Raw genomic sequence first — 13208 nt, 5'->3', positions numbered from 1 at the left:
TGTTGGGCCACCATGGGGAGCTCTTAACTACCGAAAAGACTTCCGGAGAGGAGGAGAATCAAGTGAGATAACATAAGATGAGAAGACACCAACTATCAATTTGACATTTAGATTTGTCAACCCTTAAATCTAATTACCCAACTCTATTTGATAGTAAAACATGCCAAGTCCTGATAACAATAAAAAATATTATTGGTAGTCCAATTTTAAAATTAAAAAGTATAAACTTATCGTGTTTTCCTTAAACTAATTTTGACAAATTAACAATAGCAAATATCAAAATATAATTAATTTTATTTTTTAAATTTTAAATTAAAAATAATTAAAAAAAGCAGAGATAGGGAGACTCAAACCCACAACCTCTGAATGAGTATGAAAAGATTATTCCATTTGAACTATAGCTCATTTACTTTTAATTTTTTTCCAAAGATAAGAAAACTCGAACCCGCGACCTCTTAGATAAGCTTTTTAAATTATTTAGACCATAGAACCTTAAAGTTTGTTATCAAATTCGATATATAAAACAAAATTAAAATAAACCTAAACCAAATTAAAAAATAAGCCAAACTAACACTTTTTAGTATTACAATGAAAAACCTGCCACGTGAAGCACTTCGACCAAAGATATTCAGAAACTTCTTTTAAATGGCACCCTCCGAAGCTATAAATAACCCAATCACTCTCTAATCTCTTTATCTCTCCTTTTCTCACCCACACACTAGCTAATTAACACAAGTTTCATACATCTGTGCTAAGAGGGTTTTGAAATGGCAACGACGCTATCTTCGAACTACGACGAGCTCTGTACGCTGCTGGTAACGACGGCAGCGAGAAAGGTGGAGATGGAGAAGCTTTGCATCAATGAGATGCTTTGAAAATACTACGGAAAGTTTAGAAAATGACAGTTGAGACACTTCATCCTCACAAATCTCGTGTGGGCGCTGGAGGCCTGCCACACCTTGGTCATGATCTTCGCAGACCGCGAGCCAGAGTGGCGATGCACCGTCGCCGCCTGCAGAGCGGTTGGGAGCACATGTGGGATCCGGCCGGAGGAGTGGGAGTAGGTTAGTGGATGCGGCAGTGCCACCGTATCGGAGTGGGAACTTGTTTGTGACGACAAATTTAAAGTTTGACTCGTCCAGTCCTTATTCTTTGTCGGATATATGGTTAGTTAGTTACTAATAATAATAATAATAATAATAATAATAATAATAATAATAATAATAATAATAATAATATTTCTTTTTTCTTTTTTTTCAAAATATCTCATTATAATAAAAACAATTTAAAAATATTAAGAGATTTTAGATTTAAAGTATCATAAAATTTAATTTAATTACTTTTAAAAAAATAATTTTCTTTAAATAAAATACTTAACAAAAATAATACATCGTAAATTATTCATTATTCAATTTTCAAAAACTCTGGTTGTTATATGTGGAAGGGGTTATACATTAATTGTAATACTACAATGTATTATCAATATTAAGTATGTAAATATGTGGCTGATACTACTCCTTAAACTAGGTCGGTTAACCATCGGCTCTGATACCACTTATTGGACCACCTTGGGGAGCTTTTAACTACCGAAAAGACTTCGGGGAGGAATCAAGTGAGATAACATAAGATGAGATGACACCAACTATAAATTTAACATTTAGATTTGTGAACCCTTAAATATAATTATCCAACTCTATTTCATAGTAAAATATACTAAGTCCTGATAATATTAAAAAATATTATTGGTAGTCTAATTTAAAAATTAAAAAGTATAAACTTATCGTGTTTTTTCTAAACTAGTTTTGACAAATTAAAGATAACAAATATAAAAATTTAATTAATTTTATTTTTTAAATTTTAAATTATATATAATTTAAAAAAAAGTAGAGATAGAGAAACTCAAACCCACAACCTCTAAATAAGTATGAAAAGATTATGCCATTCGAACTATAGCTCATTCGCTTTTTAATTTTTTTTACCAAAAATAGGAAAACTCGAACCCTGGACCTCTTTTTTTAGCATTTTAAACTATTTGGACCATAGAACTTTAAAGTTTGTTATCCAATTCAATACATAAAATATAATTAAAATAAACTAAACCAAATTAAAAAATAAACCAACAAACACTTTTTAGTTTTACAATGAAAAACATGTCACATGAAGCACTTCCGCCAAAGACATTCAGAAACTTCTTTTAAATGGCACCCTCTGAAACAATAAATAACCCAATCACTCTCTAATCTCTTTGCCTCTTCTTTTCTCACCCACACACTAGCTAATTAACACAAGTTTCATACATCTATGCTAAGAGGGTTTTAAAATGGCAACGACGCTGTCTTCGAACTACTACGAGTTTCGTACGCTGTTGGTGACAACCGCAACGAGAAAGACGTAGATGGAGAAGCTCTGCATCATTGAGATGCTCTGAAAGTACTGCAGAGAGTTTAAAAAATGACAGTTGAGACACTTCATCTTTTCAAGCCTCGCATGGGCGCTAGGGTCTTGCCACACCATGGTCATGATCTTCGCAGACCGCGAGCCGGAGTGGCGATGCAATGCTGCCGCCTGTGGAGCGGTTGGAAGCACCTATGGGATCCGGCTGGAGGAGTGGAAGTAGGTTGGTGGATGTGGCATCGCGACAGTGTCGGAGTGGGAACTTGTTTGTGGCGACAAATTTAAAGTTGGACTCGTCCAGTCCTTATTCTTTATCGGATGTATAGTTGGTTAGTAACTAATAATAATAATAAAGATAATACTACTACTAATAATCATTCTTTTTTCTTTTTTTCAAAATTTCTCATTATAATAAAAATTATTTAAAAATATTAATAATTTTTAAATTTAAAGTATCATAAAATTTAATTTAATTATTTTAAAAAAATAATTATACCAAGTCCTAATAACATTAAAAAATATTATTGGTATCCAATTTTAAAATTAAAAAGTATAAACTTATCGTGTTTTCCTTAAACTAGTTTTGACAAATTAACAATAGCAAATATCAAAATTTAATTAATTTTATTTTTTAAATTTTAAATTATAAATAATTTTAACAAAAAAGCAGAGATAGGAGGACTTAAACCCACAATCTCTAAATGAGTATGAAAAGATTATGCCATTTGAACTATTCCTCAATCGCTTTTTAAATTTTTTTCCAAAGATAGGGAAACTCGAACCTGCGACCTCATAGATGAGCTTTTTAAATTATTTAGACCATAGAACCTTAAAGTTTGTTATCCAATTCGATACATAAAACAAAATTAAAATAAACCTAAACCAAATTAAAAAATAAGCCAAACTAACACTTTTTAGTTTTACAATGAAAAACCTGCCACGTGAAGCACTTCCGCCAAAGATACTCAGAAACTTATTTTAAATGGCGCCCTCTAAAACTATAAATAACCCAATCACTCTCTAATCTCTTTGCCTCTCCTTTTCTCATCCACACACTAGCTAATTAACACAAGTTGCATACATCTGTGCTAAGAGAGCTTTGAAATGGCAACGATGCTATCTTCGAACTACGACGAGTTCTGTACGCTGCTGGTAACGACGGCAGCGAGAAAGGTGGAGATGGAGAAATTTTGCATCGATGAGATGCTTTGAAAATATTGCGGAGAGTTTGGAAAATGGCAGTTGAGACACTTCATCCTCACAAATCTCGTGTGGGCACTGGAGGCCTGCCACACCTTGGTCATGATCTTCGCAGACCGTGAGCGGAGTGGCGATGCACCACCACCGCCTGCGGAGCGATTGGGAGCACATGCGAGATCCGGCCGGAGGAGTGGGAGTAGGTTGGTGGACGCGGCAGTGCCACCGTGTCGGAGTGAGAACTTGTTTGTGACGACAAATTTAAAGTTTGACTCGTCCAGTCCTTATTCTTTGTCAGATATATGGTTAGTTAATTACTAATAATAATAATAATAATGATAATACTAATAATAATAAATTTTTTCTTTTTTTTCAAAATATCTCATTATAATAAAAATAATTTAAAAATATTAAGAGATTTTAGATTTAAAGTATCATAAAATTTAATTTAAATACTTTTAAAAGAATAAGTTTCTTTAAATAAAATACTTAACAAATATAATAAATCGTAAATTACTCATTATTCAATTTTCAAAAACTCTGGTTGTTATATGTGAAAGGGGTTATACATTAATTGTAATACTACAATGTATTATCAATATTAAGTATGTAAATATGTGGCTGATACTATCCCTTAAACTAGACCGATTAACCATCGGCTCTGATACCACTTGTTAGACCACCGTGGGGAGCTTTTAACTACCAGAAAGATTTTAAAAAATTTCGGAGAGTAATCAAGTGAGATAACATAAGATGAGAAGACACCAACTATAAATTTAACATTTAGATTTGTGAACCCTTAAATCTAATTATCCAACTATATTTCATAGTTAAACATACCAAGTCCTGATAACATTAAAAGATATTATTGGTAGTCTGATTTAAAAATTACAAAGTATAAACTTATCGTGTTTTTCCTAAACTAGTTTTAACAAATTAACAATAACAAATATCAAAATTTAATTAATTTTATTTTTTAAATTTTAAATTATATATAATTAAAAAAAGCAGAAATAGGAAAACTCAAACCCACAACCTCTAAATGAGTATGAAAAGATTATGCCATTCGAACTATAACTCATTCACTTTTTAAATTTTTTTTTACCAAAGATAGAAAAACTCGAACCCGCGACCTCTTTTATGAGCATTTTAAACTATTTGGTCCATAGAACCTTAAAGTTTGTTATCCAATTCAATACATAAAATACAATTAAAATAAAACTAAACCAAATTAAAAAATAAACCAAACTAACGCTTTTTAGTTTTACAATGAAAAACCTTCCACGTGAAGCACTTCCGCCAAAGACATTCAGAAATTTCTTTTAAATGGCGCCCTCTGAAACAATAAATAACCCAATCTCTTTGCCTCTTCTTTTCTCACCCACACACTAGCTAATTAACACAAGTTTCATACATCTATGCTAAGAGGATTTTGAAATGACAATGACGCTGTCTTTGAACTATGACGAGTTCCGTATGCTGTTGGTGACAACGGCAACGAGGAAGGCGGAGATGGAGAAGCTCTGCATCGATGGGATGCTCTGAAAGTATTGTGGAGAGTTTGGAAAATGACAGTTGAGATACTTTATCTTTACAAGCCTCGTGTGGGCGCTGAAAGCCTACCACACCATGGTCATGATCTTCGCAGACCACGAGTCGGAGTGACGATGCACCGCCGCCGCTTGTGAAGCGGTTGGAAGCACTTGCTGGATCCCGCTGGAGGAGTGGGAGTAGATTGGTGGATGCGGCAGCGCCATCGTATCGGAGTGGAAACTTGTTTGTGGTGACAAATTTAAAGTTGGACTCATCCAGTCCTTATTCTTTGTTCGATGTATGGTTGGTTAGTTACTAATAATAATAATAATGATAATACTAATAATAATAATAATTCTTTTTTCTTTTTTTCAAATATCTCATTATAATAAAAATTATTTAAAAATATTAATAGCTTTTAAATTTAAAGTATCATAAATTTTAATTTAATTACTTTTAAAAAAAATAATTGTTGGAGAGTGTAAGTTAGTTAGAATGGTGTGTGGTATTTTGTGGATATTTGGAAAGGCGGTAACTTACAACTTATTGTTTATTTACACGGCGGAGTTGTTCCCCACAGTGGTGAGAAATGCCGCGCTAGGGGGCGCGATGCATGTGGGACAAATTGGGGTTGTTCATCGCGGGACACACCGTTCGGACCGGGAAGACTTTCGACGCTTCACCTTGAATACTCCTTAAACCAGACCGATTAACCATTGGCTCTGATACCACTTGTTGGGCCACCGCGGGGAGCTCTTTATCCACCGGAGAGACTTCGGGGAGGAATCAAGTGAGATAACATAAGATGAGAAGATACCACGTCCAACTCAAAACCTTAAGGTAGTAAGTTATTGGGTCTCTAATCTTTTAAACTGCTCACTCTTCGTTGCTTTCTTTAATGTAGGACTAATTTCACTACTCCTAACACTTACAATATTAACAATCTCCCCTCAAGTGTGAGTCTCCACATCAAACAACAACTCCCCTCTAGCTCCTCCACACATATGAGTATTTATCCATCACATCGTCGCACCACACTGCGGGACACGCTGCCCAGACCACCATTACCGGAAAGACTTTCGATGCCTCACATTTAATACTCCTTAAACTAGACCGATTAACTATCGGCTCTGATACCACTTGTTGGGCCACCGTGGGGAGTTCTTAACCATCGGAGAGACTTCGGGGAGGAATCAAGTGAGGTAACATAAGATGAGAAGACACCTACTATAATTTGACATTTAGATTAGTGAACCCTTAAATCTAATTATCCAACTCTATTTCATAGTAAAACATACCAAGCTTTGATAACATTAAAAGATATTATTGTTAGTCCAATTTTAAAATTAAAAAGTATAAACTTTTCGTGTTTTTCTTAAAATATTTGCATTACTAGAAAAATAAATATTTCTATCCTAGAATATATATAATATTTAATATCAAAATATTTTAATAAATGAAAATAGAAAATATTTTGTTTTTAAATTTACATAAAAGATACCATAATATAATTAGATTTTTTTTAATAATTCTGATCACTTTCTTAATGTAAAAGTATTTTCATAAACTAAAAACTTAATTCCAAAATATATTCTTCTCCAATATATATACTTGCATATTCAAAATACTCATAAAAAGAACCAAACAAAAAACAGAAATTATGTAGGTTCAAAATTATGAAAGTAATTTTAATATCAATGTAAAATATGATTTATTACTAGTATTATTATTGTTGTTGTTGTTTAATCATAGAATTAAGTTGTACTTTCAGGTGCCGGAATATTTGGTCACCTATCAGACTCTTTTCTTAGAAGGAAAGATTCACTAATGGTGGTTTGTGCCTTAAACGCCATCTTTTGCCTCACAATATTTTTTCCAAACTATTGGATCTACGTCATTCTCTGCCACCTCACCGGCTTTAGCACCGGTGGCATTGGCCTATGTGCATTCGTCCTTGCCACCGATACCATCGGCCCAAAAAATGTGGCATCGCCGAAATGTCCACCTTCTACTTCTACTCCATCAGCATTGCCATCCTCTCCGCCGTTGTCTATGTCTTCCAAACTTGGCACAAGCTTTATATTGCGTCCCCCATCCCCTCCATTCTCTTCTTGATCTTCATTGTCCCTTTTCGCTCAGAGTCTTTTAGATGGTACCTTGTTCGCGGAAGAGTAACTAAAGCAATGAAAATCATGTCCACCATTGCTTCCACCAATGAAAAACACCTCCCTAGTGGTGTTCTTCTTTCACTCGACGAAGAAGTCGAAGTAGAAGCAGAAGAAAAAACAGAAGCACTAACCTGGACTTATAAGAACAAGCCTTTGGAAAATAACGATGCAGTTGGAGGTTCTATCATTGACGTGCTTCGATCTCCAGTAACTAGAATAAGTTTGATTCTAATGGTGGTAATTAACTTCTTTTGTGATGTTGTGTACTATGGTCTGAGCATAAATATGGTGAATCTTGATACTAACCTCTACATGAACGTGGCGCTGAATATGGTGGCGGAAATATCGGCGTATGAGTTAACGGCGGTTTGAAAAGTTTGGGAGAAAGCCGTTGGCAATAGGGACAATGTGCTTCAGTGGTTTGTTTTGTTTGTTAGATAGTTTATTGAGGAATGTTGGAGTGTGGAAGTTAATTAGAATGGTGTGTGGTATTTTGGAGATATTTGGGATGGTGGTAACTTACAACTTATTGTTTATCTACACGGCGGAGTTGTTCCCCACAGTGGTGAGGAATTAAGTGAGATAACATAAGATGAGAAGACACCACATCCAACTCAAAACCATAAGGAACTAAGTTATTGGGTCTCTCATTTTATAAACTCCTCACTCTTTGTTTCTTTCTTCAATGTGGAACTAATTTCACTACTTCTAACACTTGTAACATTAACAATCTCTCCCTCAAGTGTGAGTCTCCACATCAAGCAACAACTCTCCTCAAGCTCCTCCACACTTATGAGTATTTGTCCATCACATCGCTGCACCACACCGTGGAACACGCCGCCCAGACTATCTTTACTGGGAAGACTTTCGATGCTTCACATTGAATACTTCTTAAACGAGAACAATTAACCATCGGCTTTGATACCACTTGTTGGGTCACCGTGGGGAGCTTTTAACCACCGGAGAGACTTCAGAGAGAAATCAAGTGAGATAACATAAGATGAAAAGACACCACTTGATTCCTCTCCGAAGTCTCCCAGGTGGTGAAGAGCTCCCCAAAGTGGCCCAACAAGTGGTATCTGACCTGATAGTTAATCGGTCTGGTTGAAGGAGTATTCATGGTGAAGCATTGAAAGTCTTTCCGACAAAGGTGGTTCAAACGGCGTGTCCTGCGGTGAGGTGCGGCGGTGTGATGGACAAATACTCATATGTATGGAAGAGCTAGAGGGGATTCGTTATTTGATATGGAAACTCACACTTGAGGAGGAGATTATTAATATTGTAAGTGTGAGGAGTATTGAAATTAGTCCTACATTGAAGAAAGCAAGAAAGAGTAAGGAGTTTATAAGATGAGGGACCGATTAATTTACTACCTTAAGGTTTTGAGTTAGATGTAGTGTCTTCTCATTTTATGTTCTCTCCTTGATTTCTCTCCAAAATCTCTCTGGTTGTTAAGAGCTCCCCACGGTAGCCCAACAAGTAGTATCAGAGCTGATGGTTAATCGGTCTGATTTAAGGAGCATTCAAGGTGAAGCATCGAAAGTCTTCCTGGCAAAGGTGGTCCAAACAGCGTGTCCCACTGTGTGGTGCGACGGTGTGATGGACAAATACTCATATGTTTGGAGGAGCTAGAGGAGAGTTGTTTCTTGATGTGGAGTCTTACACTTGAGGGAGAGATTGCTAATGTTGCAAGTGTGAGGAGTAGTGAAATTAGTCCCACATTGATAAAGCAAGGAAGAGTGAGGAGTTTATAAGATGAGAGACCTAATAATTTACTACCTTAAGGTTTTGAGTTGGATGTGTTGTCTTCTTATCTTATGTTATCTCACTTTATTCCTCTCCAAAATCTCTTCGGTGGTTAAAGAGCTCCCCACGGTAGTCCAACAAATGGTATCAGAGTTGATGATTAATCGATTTGGTTTAAGGAGTATTCAAGGTGAACCATCGAAAGTCTTTCCGACAAAAGTGGTTCGGGCAGCGTCTTTGTGGTGTGATAAACAAATACTCATATGTGTGGAGGAGCTAGAGAGGTGTTGTTGCTTGATGTGGAAACTCACACTTGAGGGGGGATTGTTAATGTTGAAGTATGAGGAGAAGTGAAATTAGTCCCACATTGAAGAAAGCAAGGAAGATTGAGGAGTTTATAAGATGAAAAACCCATTAATTTACTACCTTAAGGTTTTGAGTTGGATGTGATGCTTTCTCATTTTATATTCTCTCACTTGATTTCACCCCGAAATCTCTCCGGTTGTTAAGAGCTCCCCCTGGTGGCTTAACAGTTTGCTTTGTGTGGGATTGTAGGTGGCATATTTGCATTTTATTTGCCAAAAACTTTGAATCAACCACTGTATGATACATTCTCTGGGTTGGAAGCTAGGCTTGTTTGATATTTTTGATATTATTAGTCCACTAAGATTAACTTTTTAACATCATCTTCAAGCCAAACTTTAATCTGATGGTGGTCATGTATATCCTGTAACAAGTGTACTCGAGTTCCAGACTTGGCTAGGCCAAGTAGTGGATAGAATCCTTGAATATTGTGTGTATCAACGAGTGTGGTGTGAATGGATTTGTAATGATTCAAAACTTGCGTGTGTGAAAGTGTGGTGTGAGTGAATTTATAATGGTTGAAAATTTGGCTAAGTCAAGTAGTGGATAAAACTCTTAAGTATTGTGTGTGTTAGTGTGGTGTGAGTAAATTTGTAATGTCTAGAATTGGAGACTATCTAATCCATTTGAAAAAGAAAAAATTATGGTTATCTCTATTGATATTGTTTTCCAGTGATCAAATTTTGGTAGAGTCCAAGATTACATAGTAATTCTAAATTTCTAATTTATGCATTTGTAGTTGTAAGAGAGAAAATGATGTGTTTCGACTTTTGATAGAACGTTTATGTGAAATACTTTTTTTAGTCATACCTGAAAAACTTTAGTTTTTTTATTTAAGGTAAAAAAAACTTGGTTTGACATGTTTCTCTTGTTGGATTGGGAGATGCGTTTGTCATATTAGAAGTCATAGTTTTTGTTTACATATATTGGTATTGATCAATAGCTAGATATCGGTTTTGATTGACTAATTTAAAAATAACAATATAAAAATTTTTGGGAGATATCTGAAAAAGTTTTTAATTTTTTTATTTAAGGTAATAAAAATTTCATTTGACATGTTTTTTTTTGTTGGATTGGGAGATGTGTTTGTCATATTAGAAGTCACAATTTTTTCTTTACATATATTATTCTTAATCAATAGGCGGATACCGTTAGTGAATGACTAATTTAAAAATAACATTATAGAGCATTTTTTTAATCAAATTATTTAGACAACTCTTAATTTTAGAAATTACATAATATATTTGAAGTTTCTTTTTTTTATTATACAGACCAGTACAAGAAAAATTATTTTTAGCAATAATTTATTTTGCTTTTAGCAGCAATAATAATAGCTACTAATACATTTATCGGCAATTAGACATTAGCCATCTTATACTTTGTTACTAAAAGATTTTAGTGACAATTATAATATTTGCATATAGAAAAGAATATAACCCATCAAGACACAATCTTAATATCATGCATATAGCAAAGAATATAGTTGCCAATATTTTTAGAACTCATAAAATCATGGCTATTGATCTCTTTCGGCCAAACTTTTGAAACGTAATAAAAAAAAGTGTGGTGACATGCCTTTTTTTCTTAGTATTTATTTAATATTTTTCATCATATACTGCTATTTTTTTATATATTTTATGAGAGTATTTTTCTATTTTCAAACACAAAAGCATAGTAACAAATAATAACTAGCTATATATATGAAAAAGATTTGGTTTGCGAATATATAATATAGTTCTTTTCATCATGTGTGTGCAATTATATATCTATGTAAACGATTACATTTCTATTGGAGTTCACATAATTCGTCCTATCTTATTGTGTTTTACGTTTAAACTCTTCTAAAGTATAAACTGCTATTTTTCTACCGCAATTTACACTCAATAAAATTCAGTCTCTTGAATTCATTGCTAACTACAGCGTTTATGAATAAATAGAGTTAGAACATTTGAATATTTTATTAAAGATAGTATAGTGTATTGATAATCATAAAATTTAAATAATTGATTTAAGTTTTTTAAATGCAAATAATATATTTAGAATACTATCTAGTTAACAAGATTCTAAAAATATTTTTATTGACAAATTAATATTATTGAATATAGAAGCATTCATATACTTCGGCTTAACTAGTTAAATTTTTTAATAATTTATAACATAATAATATCATACTTTCTGTGTATAATCAAATGATTTAATGTTTGGTTTTTATTTGTTGCTCATATTATTCTAAATTAAAATAAATAAAATTGCAGCATAAATCAAGACAAAATTGCTACGAATTTTTATTTAAAATTAATAAAAATTCTTACGTAAAAAAGACGTTTATATTAGATATATTAGATGGAAAAGTATAGGTGAACAATGAAAATATTAAACAATGTAAACAATAGATATATCGGATGTTCATTTTACTAGTGTACGGATGGTTATTTTAATATTAAAATTTAGAAGGTTAATTTGGAAGTGTAGTGTGTTTTTATTTGATTGGTGGTTGTTCATATTGTTCAATAAAGTCATTGTCCCCCTAGCATTCCCCATATTAGATATATAATGTAACACATAGCTGTTGTTGAAGATATATGCTACATTCTTATGGTAAACAAAATTTAACAATAATTCAGCAATAATGAGAATAATAACTAAATTGGTCAAACGTCACACACCATAGTAGTTTTAATTTTTACTAATTCTAAAATTATCATTTTCTATTTTTCAACTTTCTATAATAAGTTGTACAATTTATTAATCTTGATTTTAAATTAAAAAAAATAATACCTACATAAATTTAAAAGATACCCATGTTTCTGTTTTATATTTAATTTTTATTTTTTAATATCTTCTATTCTAAGGTATTAAAAATACAAATAAACAAGCACGTTGATTACTAGTGTTAACAAAGTGAAAAACTTAGACACCAAAAAAAAAGTGAAAAATTAGGGAACTAAATTGCCCTTAATTAATTACATCATTTAGTGAATTTTAGTACGTATTAGAATTTTTTGAGAGAAAATGAAAAAGTGAAAAGAGAATGGTCCCTGATCCCTTCTATCGTCTTCTATGACCAAAGTCGAAAGAAAATTGAAGTAAATACGGTTTTCTGTAGCAGCTGTCCTTGCTGCCTCATCAACACTGCATAAATTCAATTTTGCAGAACCGATCCATCTCTAATCTTCATGAGAACCGATCCATCTTTAATCTTCATAATATATTATCGCTGTTTAATCGTCCTGTAATTACGAATAAAATAAAATCACCATTTACTCCAAACCATTATATTCTTATGTGCATGAAAGACCCAAGTGCAAGTTTTTAATCATATTTGTTTATTTTATATTAAATTCCTTATTCAGTTTGCTCTGTCTCTCGAAATTGAAAGCTGTAAACTAAAAAGCTCACTTGATTGATGCATGCATCCTTATTTTCACTTTTAAATGGATGTTGAATTTGTTTCGACATTTAAATGAATAATTATGTGTTTTTAATCTCTAGCCCACGGACACTGTATAATTTATTGGTGCATAACATCGTTTTTTTTTAGAAAGGCTAACGTCTTATATCTCTTATCAAAATAAACTAACTTCTTATCAAAATAAATTTATTTTATTAAAAATTTCATCTGTGACGGATCCAGAAATTTTATAAAGAGGAGATTGGAAATAAAAAAATTAAAAGTATCATATTAAAATTATTAATAAAAAAATAATTCTATATTTTAATATTATTTTAAACTAAAATTAATTTAAAAAAAGAATCATTTATACCAAAAATTTTTTTCATAAAATTCTAATTTTTATCTTTATTATA

General features: G+C 32.7%; 1 pseudogene; it reads left to right on the top strand.

Moving 5' to 3' along the window:
• Positions 1–767: 767 nt before the first annotated feature.
• Positions 768–9679, top strand: LOC107469635 (organic cation/carnitine transporter 4-like; annotated as a pseudogene).
• Positions 9680–13208: the final 3529 nt, after the last annotated feature.

This window comes from Arachis duranensis, chromosome 10, assembly GCF_000817695.3.
Source record: "Arachis duranensis cultivar V14167 chromosome 10, aradu.V14167.gnm2.J7QH, whole genome shotgun sequence".
Lineage (NCBI taxonomy): Eukaryota > Viridiplantae > Streptophyta > Magnoliopsida > Fabales > Fabaceae > Arachis > Arachis duranensis.
This window is presented reverse-complemented; position numbering and strand designations above follow the sequence as displayed.